The 9,910-nt window shown below is 45.7% G+C and overlaps 2 pseudogenes; both read right to left on the bottom strand.

Moving 5' to 3' along the window:
• Positions 1-468: 468 nt before the first annotated feature.
• On the bottom strand, positions 469-599 carry LOC130016997 (thymosin beta-12-like; annotated as a pseudogene).
• Positions 600-2,849: 2,250 nt separating this feature from the next.
• On the bottom strand, positions 2,850-3,231 carry LOC130017053 (60S ribosomal protein L32-like; annotated as a pseudogene).
• Between the last annotated feature and the right edge of the window lie 6,679 nt (positions 3,232-9,910).

A 9,910-nucleotide genomic window follows, 5' to 3' on the forward strand; every position in this document is an offset into this window, starting at 1 on the left:
CATCACTGTCACTGTCCTCCCGTTGTTCATCGATTTGCTTGAGCAGGCCCACTAACATCTCCATCGTGAGACTTGTTGTTACTGTGTTTGGCATATTTGTAAAACATGGTGTTTAAATAAAGTAGGAGTGGGGAATAAAAATAAAACTTTACAGTTAGAGCTATTTCCCCAATTTTTCCCTCTGCCACAAGGTGTGTTTTATTCTCATGAACCATACAAATAATTTTCTAGATCATCCCAGGGCAGACTGGAGAATTTGGCAGTCCTAAGGGGGAGGGGGGCAGGGAACGGGGGAGGGGTCCCTCAGAGACCCTCCCACCCCCCACCCCCCGCCAGGCTGGAAGAACAGAGCGCCAGGGTTCAAATTCAGCTTGTCACTAGTGTCCCTCTTGTAGATGGCTCTTTCTCAGCATCACAACTGGGTTCTCGAGGATGACGGAGGCGGGGCTTGGGGGTATGGTCAGGTTCTTAAGAAATTGTACTCCACTTCTCCTGTTCAGTGGTCGCTTTGGTCGGCAGGGTGTTGTCCTGCGTCTCCATTTTCTTCAGCTTGGCCTTATTGAAGCTGGTGATTTCCTCACGTCTGTTTTGTCTGACATTTTACGGGAACAATCCGTGTAGTTTCGCTCCAGCGTGCAGTCGTGGAGCTCCCACTCGCTCTGCAGCAGCCAGAGATGACAGTTATTTCCCTTTACTTTAAATTTTATAGAATCATTGATACCTTAATTTCCTCAATTGTACATTGTAAAAACTGTTACATCGGCACTCTTTTGAAGACTTAAAAGCAAATTTTCATGATTTCTAGAACATGGACCTCATCGCAGTCTAAGTTTCCAGGTGATACAAATGCAGCCTACCTATAGATTTACTTAATTTTATTTTGGTTTTTGGACCACACCTGGCAGTGCTGATAGCTTATTATGACTCAGTGCTCAAAGATCATTCCTGGAGGCGCTCAGGGGACACTGGAGAAGTGTCAAGAATTGAACCCAGGTCAGGCACATGCAAGGCAAGAATCTTACCTTCTGCACTATCACTCAGCCCCTATCCATGCATACATTTAAAACATAAACCAAAGTTTAGTAATTAATACTTTTGCCTCCTCCCCCAACTCAGTAATTAATATTATAGTACAATGATCTAGGCTTTAAATGAACCTCCCTTATTAAACAGACTAAGCAAAGTTAGTTGTTTCTCCTTTCAGACAATGAATTAATTACTGATTAATCAACCCAACATCAGAACTCTAATTTAGGGAGAGGGAGCCACACCCAGCAGTGTTCAGGGCTTACTCCTGGTTTTGGGCTCATGCATCACTCTTGGTGGTATTCAGGGAACTATATGCATCACTGGGAATCAAACGAGGATTGACTGCAAGCAAGGCAAGTGCCTTAACCCCTGTTTTCTCTCCAGCTCCAGTATTTCAATTTCAAGAGCATGCATGCTGCAGATCAAGCCCTTAAATTTTAAACTGCTTTTCTTAGGGGGAGTTCCTCTCAAGCAATGCTTATGGGGAGCCTCCTGATGATTTGTGGTCAACAGGGCTGGTTCTTTAATGGGAGAACGTGAGGATGTGGGCTTGCTCAGGCCCTTCGGTACCAGGGCTTACCTGAATCACCCCAGCAGTGCTACAAGGCCTCCATGTCCCATCTAGTGATGCTCGGGGACTATATAGTGATAAGGGAAATAGAACCCTGTTTACCTTTACTCCATCATGTACAGAAGAGCAGCCAGAGAAATCAAAGTCTGCCAGAAACAGACTATGACTATGGGATACATGCAGGCAGCCTCAAGATAACCCCCTGTAGATTGGGTTCGAATGTCCTTGAAATCGTGGTGACCCTGTTTTGCAAATAGCATGGTTAGGAATTTCTCCTCTGTGTGCTCCTGCCTGCTCCCTGAAAATGCCCCCATCCATCAGATATTCTATAAAATTGAGCTCTCACCTTTGTTCAGGGGTCCAATATCTAAAGCATGAACTTGGGCTAGGTTCTCTGGTGGGAATAAATCCTACTTCTTCTCATTTTCTTTTTTTTTGGGGGGGGGTGGGGTTGGGGCCACACCTGGCAGTGCTCAGAGATTACTCCTGACTCTGCACTTAGGAATTACTCCTGGGGTGCTCAGGGAACTAGATGGGATGCTAAGGATTGAACCCCAGTTCAGCCACGTGCAAAACAAATGCCTTACCCACTGTACTATTGCTACAGCCCAATAAATTCTTTTTCTAAAGTAGGACTTTCTGAGAGTGAGTATAAATTTCATCTCAGTCTGATAGAATCAGCTTCCATAGCAATAGTGCCAGGGATCAAACTCAGGTTAGCCACATGCAGGTTTATGCCTTAACCCCCATACTATCTCTCTAGCCTTCACATTCCTTTCATTTTTATTTACCACAAAATTATCCTAAACTGTTGTGGAAATTCCCACCAAGAGCCAGTGAAAAACCCAGTAGAACACTTTGAGACATGGGAGAGCACTGTTTATTTCTCCAGTGGATTCAGCTGAACTCCAAAGACTGGACCTGGAACAAAGGCTAGAGTTTGGCTTGGTAGAAACATCTGATGTGGTGTGGGGCATTTGCAGGTAGCTGGAGGGAGAGCAGAGAATCAGAAATTCCCAGAAACATTATTTTGCAAAGCAGGGTCTGGTCCACCTCAAGGACATTCTGTGCAGAACCAATGGGTAAGAGGCAAATGGGGATGGGGGGGCATTGGTGGAGGGAAGTGGACATTGGTGAAGGGATCAGTGTTGAAACATTGTATGCCTGAAAGCTAATTATAATTAACCTTGAAGTTTCACAGTGACTAAAATTTTTTGAGGTTTTTTTTTTTTTTGCACTTTTACACAATTTAGGGATTGGTGTCTCTGATGGCCAGCTGGGCTGCTCTTTCCACGATTGCTTTGTGATTCTTGAAGGAGACATTTTGCGCAATCTCCGCACAGTCAGATTTGTTGCACATCAGCAGCACCTTGAGCTCCTTCACGCTGTGGACCAGGAACTTCCAGAAGCTGCTGGGCAGCATGTGCTTTGTCTTCTTGTTGCTCTCGTAACCGATGTTGTGCATCAAGAGCTGGCCCTTGAATCTATGGTGCCTATGGCGCTTTGGTCAATGTCTCTGGGCTTCTGCCAGTTCCACTTAATCTTGACATGTGGTCAGACTGGTGCCTGATAAATTTCTTGGTCCACTTTTTGACGATCTTGGGCTTCACGAGGGGTCTGAGGGCAGCCATGGTGCCTTCTAGTAGGAGATGGTGACCATCTCCATAGAAAATGCCAAGGAAGACTTTTTTGAGTTTTAAAAAGGACACTCTGAGTTAATTCTGCAGTCATGGGGCAAGTAGGGTTATCTCAAGGATGTCCTGGGCCATCTTCTAGTTCAGGTGCAACAGTCTATCTTTGGCAGCTCTGACTTTCCTGGTTGCCTCACTGTTCATGATAGGGGCATGGAAACAGGAGCCTATTTCCTCCATTATTGGAGGATCAGGGGTCTATTTTCCTCAAGATTACATTTCATTACACTGGTGAAGGCATGGGTGTTGGAACACTGTATGACTGAAACTCAATTATGAAAGCTTTGTAACTGTATCTCATGGTGACGTGATTCAATTAAAAAATTACATTCAGTCAAAACATTTTGAGTCAGTGACATTCTTATAATGACATTCAGACACAAAAGAAAACAAATTGTGTGTTGGGGTTTGGGAGGTGACACACAAATATAAGCTGATTCACGGGCAATCAGAACAAAATCCTGGTTAGTCAACATGGACATTCAATTCTTAAACAGCCCAATTCAGTTAAATAGCATAATAGATATACAAAACAATACAAAGCAAGGAAAAATATTCAATGGTATATAATCAACTTGAAAAACAGTTCTCAATTGTCAGGGTGAATCACACCACAACATAACAAAAATTCAGAGAGCTCTTCTAAGCAGAAACTAGACACTAAGTTGATTTTAATACCTCTGTGGTTGTAACCTTTTGGTTATTCTGTTATTCGTCGATTGCCTCGAGCAGGCCCCAGTAACGTCTCCTTCATCCTAGCCCTGAGATTATATTCAAGGCTCTTTAGGAGAATGAGACCCATCCTTGTTACTGGTATTTGGCATATTGGGTATGCCACGGGGAGTTTGCCAGACTCTGCCGTGTGGGCAGGCTACATTCGGTAGCCTGCCAGTTTGTCCAAAAAAAATACCAACCTTTTGGTATTGCCTTTATTTCCTGGGAATCGAAGGAGAACCTAGAGTTTTTCTGGAATTCTAACCCATGACCTGGGACTCTAAGTCAGACCTGTACTCAGGATCTACCAAGATTTTATAGGGTACAATTTAAATCCCCAACCCTTCAGAGATCAATAGACAAATAACGTATAAGCACTTCAAGCAATGTGACCCATTATTAAAGAGGCCTCTTCAGATAAACATGCCAACACAACTTGTAGTAGGATCACTCATCCCCTAGGTGTCTTTTTTGTTTGTTTGGGGGGCCACACCTGGCAGTGGTCAAGGCTTATTCTTGGTTCTGCTCTCAGGGATCACTCCCGGCAGGCTGGCGGGGCCATATGGGTTCTGAGAATCTCAGATCGACCGCATGCAAGGCAGACATCTACCCACTGTACTATCACTCCATTCCCTCAGTGTCATATGTCTTTTTAAAGCAAAGCAATATAATGGCCATGATCCAGAGACACACAAAAGAATCTCAAAACCAAGCATCTTGCTGCAGAGATGCCTCCAGACTTTGTGCTGGGCCTGTTTCACCAGGGTGCCTTAGACAGGAGTAGGAATCGTCCCTCCACCTGCCCCCTAGGAATCCCGGTGGCCACCAACTTCCAGAACCCAATGAGAAGCCCAGGTACATGGGAGCAGTGACAACAAACTCCATGCCTCGAGGGATAGGGGATAGGCTGGTTCTTCTCATCTTCCCGTCCCTCTAGGATCCTTGGAGGTCACACCCATGAACTGCCTCTGGCTGCTATTTAAGTTCCTTAACGGTATGATCCAGAGACACAACACATAAGAATCCCGGAACTGAGCAGCTTACTACAGAGATTTCTCCAGACCCTAATTATATAAAATTTTAGAATTCCAGGAGCACATGGCTGCTCTCACGGTGGTGCAACATCTTATGTTATTCATAGCGGGCAATACAAAATAAATTATCTAGCATCAGCCTTTTTGGCAGGTTTGAGTGGTGGCGGGAAAATTCAAAATAATGGTGGTGGGAAGGTAAAATGGTGGTAGGACTGGTGTTGAAATATTGAATGTAATCCATTATTGTGAACAACTTTATGAAAATATTTTTAAAAGAAGGTAGATTTCTAGAAGGAAAAAATATAAAGCAAATCAATAAAAATGGAGCAATAGCGATAACATAGATGTAAGGCAGTTTCCCAGCATACAACCTGTTTGATTCCCTGGCATTGGATAATGGTTGCTGAGCCTCACCAGAAGTGATCTCTAAGCAGAGAGCAAGTAAGTCCTGAGCAACTCAGGATATGACCCAAACCCCAGCCCCATCCCCCAAATAAAAACAATAAAAACGCACAAAGGTCTCAGTCTCTTAAGCATGGAGGAACCATCTGGACCAAATCTCTAGACAAGCATATTCAGGCATCTGCAAGCCTCTACCCCAAGCATCTCCCTGTCAGGGGGCTTCACACTTCAGATCAAGCAGAACTAAATTCCCTTCATGATCTTTGTCACCACTTGAAGCCAAACAATGTTACACTGTGAAGTGCATAAGAAAGCTAAACACTGTCACCCCAGGTTTTGCAAGGAAGAAAATACTTGTTCTGTGGGGGGGGGGAATCCTAGGAGCAGTTAGGGGGCTGGTGGCCACACAGGGTTACTCCTGACTCTGCACTCAGAAACTACTATAAATAACCACACGGGCTATCGGTATTGAACCTGAGTCAGCCGTGTGCAAGGCAAATGCCCTACCCACTGTACTATCTCTCTGGCCCGTAGACCAGATAGTTCTATGCTAGGCATGGTGAGTCAATATTGTTCAGGTCCAGCAGCAGTGGGGACCTCTTTGGGGTCACACCTGACAGTGCTCACAGCCTTCCAGGGCTGTACTTAGTAGTATTGGGGTGGGGTTGTCATATAGTGTTAGGGATTAAACTCAAGACCTTTCAAGGCATACATATGCCTCTAACCTCTGAGCTATCTCTTCAACCCAGGAAAGACTTTTTATTGCAATCCCAATTACACTGTAGGGAAAAGGCCTAAGTCGCTCTCCCTGTCCTTTTGCTTAAGTGGTATTTATACAGGTGGAAGGAGGACCTTGAAAATTGTCTAATGTTAAAAAATAGGAGGTAGGTAACCACAGAATTTTATTCAATAAATTACTTTCATAGGAGGTGGGTATGGGGTGGGGACAGAGTGGGAAACATTCATGAAGTCGTTTTCAGGGTAAACAGGATGATGTGTTCTCTGTGCATTTCTTTCTAGAATAGCAGGTTTTGCTTTGTCTTTGGATGTTTTTGGGGGGTCACTCCTGGCAGTGCTCAAGGTCCGCTCCTGGTGGTACTCAGAGGACTCTATGTAGTGCATGGTATCACATGCAAGAAAAGCATCTTGTCCTATCTTTGACCTGGAAACGGGTTTTGATTCTTCTGGCTACTTTGATGGTAGAAGTACAGCAAGAATGGTGGGGGAAGGGTATCTGAGTGACTTTCTATTTTTTTTGTTCCTTCCTGAAAAGCAGTTGCAACACAGCTATAGATTTTGCAAAGCAGTTCTTTCACAACCCAGTGGGAAAGAAAACTCAAATTTATCATTGTCAGCTGCCCATTCTTTTCAGGACCAAGTGGTTTAGTGCCCTGTTACTTTAAAGCCACAGTTTAAAAAGTTTTACTCAATATCCTTCCCAAGAGTCCAGCATTTTTTACGTTTTGAGAAGTAAAATACCTGTCTTATTACCATAAATAATGTTTAAAGTACCAGTGGAAATAAGGAGTACCCTGAAAAGACCTATTGAGACCTCAACATATGAAGAAATGGGGCCAGAAAGATAGTACAGCTGGTGGCATATTTTCCTTGCAAGCTGCTGAGCCACTCAATTCCTGGCATCACATATCGTCCTCTAAGCACCACCAGAATTGGTCCCTGAATGCAGAAACAGGGGTAAGTGTCCTGAGCACTGCTGAGCATGAACCACCCCACACACACACAAAGAAAAAAAATACATGTGAAAATGTATACTTTTTATTTTTTATGTATCTATTTGGTTTGGGTTTGGACTTTGGGGCAGTAGTTCCTCCTGACTCAGTGCTCAAGAGTGATCCCTGACGGTGCTCAGGGAAACATATTTGGTGCCAGGTATTAAAGTGGGGTTGGCCCATGCAAGGCAAACACTTTAACCCTTGTACTATCTCTTCAGTCCTTATTTGTGTATCTGTGAAGCATGAGATATCCAGAGTTCTTTAACTGGAAAGAAACTGTTTTAAAGCAATGCTCAAGAGTTTATAATAAATGTGACTATAGCATCATTTGTCGGGTAGCACATCTAGTGCTAACATGACTACCAAAAATTCGGCCAATTGTACTGTTTTGAGGGGTTCCATTCTTTTTCTTATGTAGGAGTACTGCTATATATTCAGCCACTGATTAGGCTGATTGAATTTTGCATGAACTCCACCTTACTTTTTATTTTTCCCATTTTTTATAATTTTATTTATTGAATCACCGTGAAAGCAGTTACAAAGCTTTCGGGTTTAAGTCTCAGTCATACAATGAAACACCCGTACCTTCACCACCGCCCATTCTTCAGCACCAAAAGCCCCAGTATACCAACATCCCACACCTTCCCCCACCTGTGGGGCAGATGATTTCCAAATCACTCTCTCTATACTTTGATCACTTTCAACATTTCGACACTTCACCCACCATTATTATTTGGGATTTTACCCCAACACTCAGATCTTCTGAAAAAGCAACAGTAGACAATTTGTTTTCTATTGCTGGTCATGAATAATATATGATGTCGTGCAGTTGCAGTAGTGGCTGCGCAATTTTGAAATTCCAAAATTTTAACAATTAAATCTGGAGAGATTTCCTGCCCAAACCTGCTAGGTTCTGGGATCTGTTCCTGAGTCTCTGGGATCATGGCCATTAAGCAGGTTGATCAGGAGTGGGCAGTGACTCAGGGTCTCGTTGGGACGGGGAGGAAAGGGCCGGCTTTAACCCCATCCCATGAGGCCAGGAGTGTCTCATCACTGTGGGCCCAAACCTCACTGTCCAATGGCCTCTGGAAGATGGCAGCCAACAGGCCGCCAATGGGGAGCAAGCAGAGGGACAGCACCTTTTCCTCCCTGGGGTGGCCCAGCGACAGTAACCTACTGCATGGCCCACTTGTATTTCTGACAAAAACCGCTGGGTTTTGAGATTTGTTTCTCAGTCTCTGGGATCATGGCCATTAAGCAGCTTGATCAGGAGTCAGAAAGCCATTCATGGGCGGTGACTCAGGGTCTCGTTGGGACGGGGAGGAAAGGGCCAGCTCTACCCGCATCCCGTGAGGCCCCGCGTGTCTCATCACTGCGGGCCCAAACCTCACTGCCCAATGGCCTCTGGAAGATGGCAGCCACCAAGCCACCTAGAGGGAGCAGGTGGAGGGACAACACCCTTTCCCCCCTGGAGTGGCCCGGCAACAGTAACCTACTGTGTGGCCCACACACATTTCTGCCAAAAGCCTCTGGGTTTTGAGATTTGTTTCTCAGACTCTGGGATCATGTCTATTAAGCAGCTTGACCAGGAGCTAGAGAGGCCGTTCTTGGGCAGCGACTAAAGGTCTCGTTGGGACGGGGAGGAAAGGCCCAGCTCTACCCGCATCCCATTAGGCCCCACATGTCTCATCACTGCGGGCCCAAATCTCACTGTCCAATGGCGTCCGAAAGATGGCAGCCACCAGGCCGCCAAGGGGAAGCAGGCGGAGGGACAGCACCCTTTCCCCCTGGGGTGGCCAGGCAACAGTAACCTACTGCGTGGCCCACTCGTATTTCTGCCAAAAGCCGCTGGGTTTTGAGATTTGTTTCTCAGTCTCTGGGATCATGGCTATTAAGCAGCTTGATAAGGAGCCAGAGAGGCCATTCGTGGGCGGTAGCTCAGGGTCTCGTTGAGATGGAGAGGAAAGGGCCGGCTCCATCCCCATCCCATGAGGCCCTGCGTGTCTCGTCACTGCGGGCCCAAACCTCACTGTCCAATTGACCTCTGGAAGATGGTGGCCACCAGGCCGCCAAGGGGGAGTAGGCGGAGGGACAGCACCCTTTCCCCCCTGGGGTGGCCAGGCGACAGTAACCTACTGCGTGGTCCAGACGCATTTCTGCCAAAAGCCGTTGGGTTTCGAGATTTGTTTCTGAGACTCTGGGATCATGGCCGTTAAGCAGTTCAATCAGGAATCAGAGATGCCATGCCTCCAATTATATAGCTGAGCCAGAGGTGGTTTGTGGGTGCGTCTCCACATACCTAACTTTTGGCCGTTCTTGGTAAACTTTGCCCCAAGGTTTTGGGGTCTGGCCAAAGGCACAGCAGCAATTTTGGGGTATCTAGAAGCCTGAAGGCGCCATGAGGCTGCTGATGTACTCGCCTCACAGGTACAGATTGACCTACTGGAGGCAACATACCCCTGTCCATTCTTTAATAAGGATGTCCTGGCCAACTGATAGTAGCAACATTACACAGAGATCCACCACCTAATGTTAGCAATGCCATAAAGGTTAGCGATGCCATATGCGTAGTCTATGAATCATCACTGTTGTTCATTTAGTTAATCCCAAGGAGATTTCCATGTAGTGAATGGATCTGGAGGAAGGGTGATCTCCTGTAGTACCCTGGCATCTAGCACGGAACTGAATACAGGGGAAGCTACACCCTACTGAAGGTGGGCTGTATCAGAGGTCCCA

The sequence above is a fragment of the Sorex fumeus genome, unplaced genomic scaffold (assembly GCF_029834395.1).
Source record: "Sorex fumeus unplaced genomic scaffold, SorFum_2.1 ptg000171l, whole genome shotgun sequence".
Taxonomy (NCBI): Eukaryota; Metazoa; Chordata; class Mammalia; order Eulipotyphla; family Soricidae; genus Sorex; species Sorex fumeus.